Source organism: Aquarana catesbeiana, linkage group LG04, assembly GCF_042186555.1.
Source record: "Aquarana catesbeiana isolate 2022-GZ linkage group LG04, ASM4218655v1, whole genome shotgun sequence".
Lineage (NCBI taxonomy): Eukaryota > Metazoa > Chordata > Amphibia > Anura > Ranidae > Aquarana > Aquarana catesbeiana.
The window spans coordinates 602690938-602692392 of NC_133327.1; positions in this window are offsets into that span (position 1 = coordinate 602690938).

Genomic DNA, 1455 nt, shown 5'->3' on the forward strand with positions numbered 1-1455 from the left:
TAACATGCACACAAGTTGACACATAGGGGCTTGAATGACTATTAAAGGTAACCATTCTCACCTGTGATCTGTTTGCTTGTAATTAGTGTGTGTAAAAGGTCAATGAGTATCTGGACTCCTGGCAGACCATTGCATCTTTCATCCAGTGTTGCACTGACGTTTCTGGATTCTGAGTCATGGGGAAAGCAAAAGAATTGTCAAAGGATCTGCAGGAAAAGGTAGTTGAACTGTATAAAACAGGAAAGGGATATAAAAAGATATCCAACAATTGAGAATGTCAATCAGCAGTGTTCAAACTCTTATCAAGAAGTGGAAAATGAGGGGTTCTGTTGAAACCAAACCACGGTCAGGTAGACCAACTAAAATTTCAGCCACAACTGCCAGGAAAATTATATAGGATACAAAGAAAAACCCACAAATAACTTCAGGTGAAATACAGGACTCTCTGAAAATGTGGTGTGGCTGTTTCAAGATGCACAATAAGGAGGCACTTGAAGAAAGATGGGCTGCATGGTCGAGTCGCCAGAAGAAAGCCATTACTACGCAAATGCCACAACATATCCCGCTTACAATACGCCAAACAGAACAGAGACAAGCCTCAAACCTTTTGGCACAAAGTCATTTAGAGTGATGAGACCAAAATTGAACTTTTTGGCCACAACAATAAACACTACGTTTAGAGAGGAGTCAACAAGGCCTATGATGAAAGGTACGGAGGTGGATCACTGATGTTTTGGGGATGTGTGAGCTACAAAGGCACGGAAAATTTGGTCAAAATTGATGGCAAGATGAATGCAGTATGTTATAAAAAAATGCTGGAGGAACATTTGCATTCATCAGCCAGGAAACTGCGCATGGGACATACTTGGACATTCCAACATGACAATGATCCAAAACACAAGGCCAAGTCGACCTGTCATTGGCTACAGCAGAATGAATTGAAGGTTCTGGAGTGGCCATCTCAGTCTCCTGACCTCAATGTCATTGAGCCACTCTGGGGAGATCTCAAAACGTGCAGTTCATGCAAGACAGCCCAAGAATTTACAGGAACTGGAGGCTTTTTGCCAAGAGGAATGGGCAGCTTTACCATCTGAGAAGATAAAGAGCCTCATCCACAAATACCACAAAAGACTTCAAGCGGTCATTAATGTTAAAGGGGGCAATACACAGTATTAAAAACTGGGGTATGTAAACTTTTGATCAGGGTCATTTGGGTAGTTTCTGTTGCCATTATGATTTAAAAAGAGTAAACACAGTTGATTGATAATTAATGGCTTCAGCCAAACACTAACCATGAGTGAAAGAAAAGTTTTTGTGTTATCGTTCATATTCTCTGAAAAATGGCCAAGAAATCATAATTTCTGCCAGGGTATGTAAACTTATGAGAACAACTGTATATAATGTTTGGGGGTTCTGAGTAATTTTCTAGCAAAAAATACTAATTTAAACTTAATA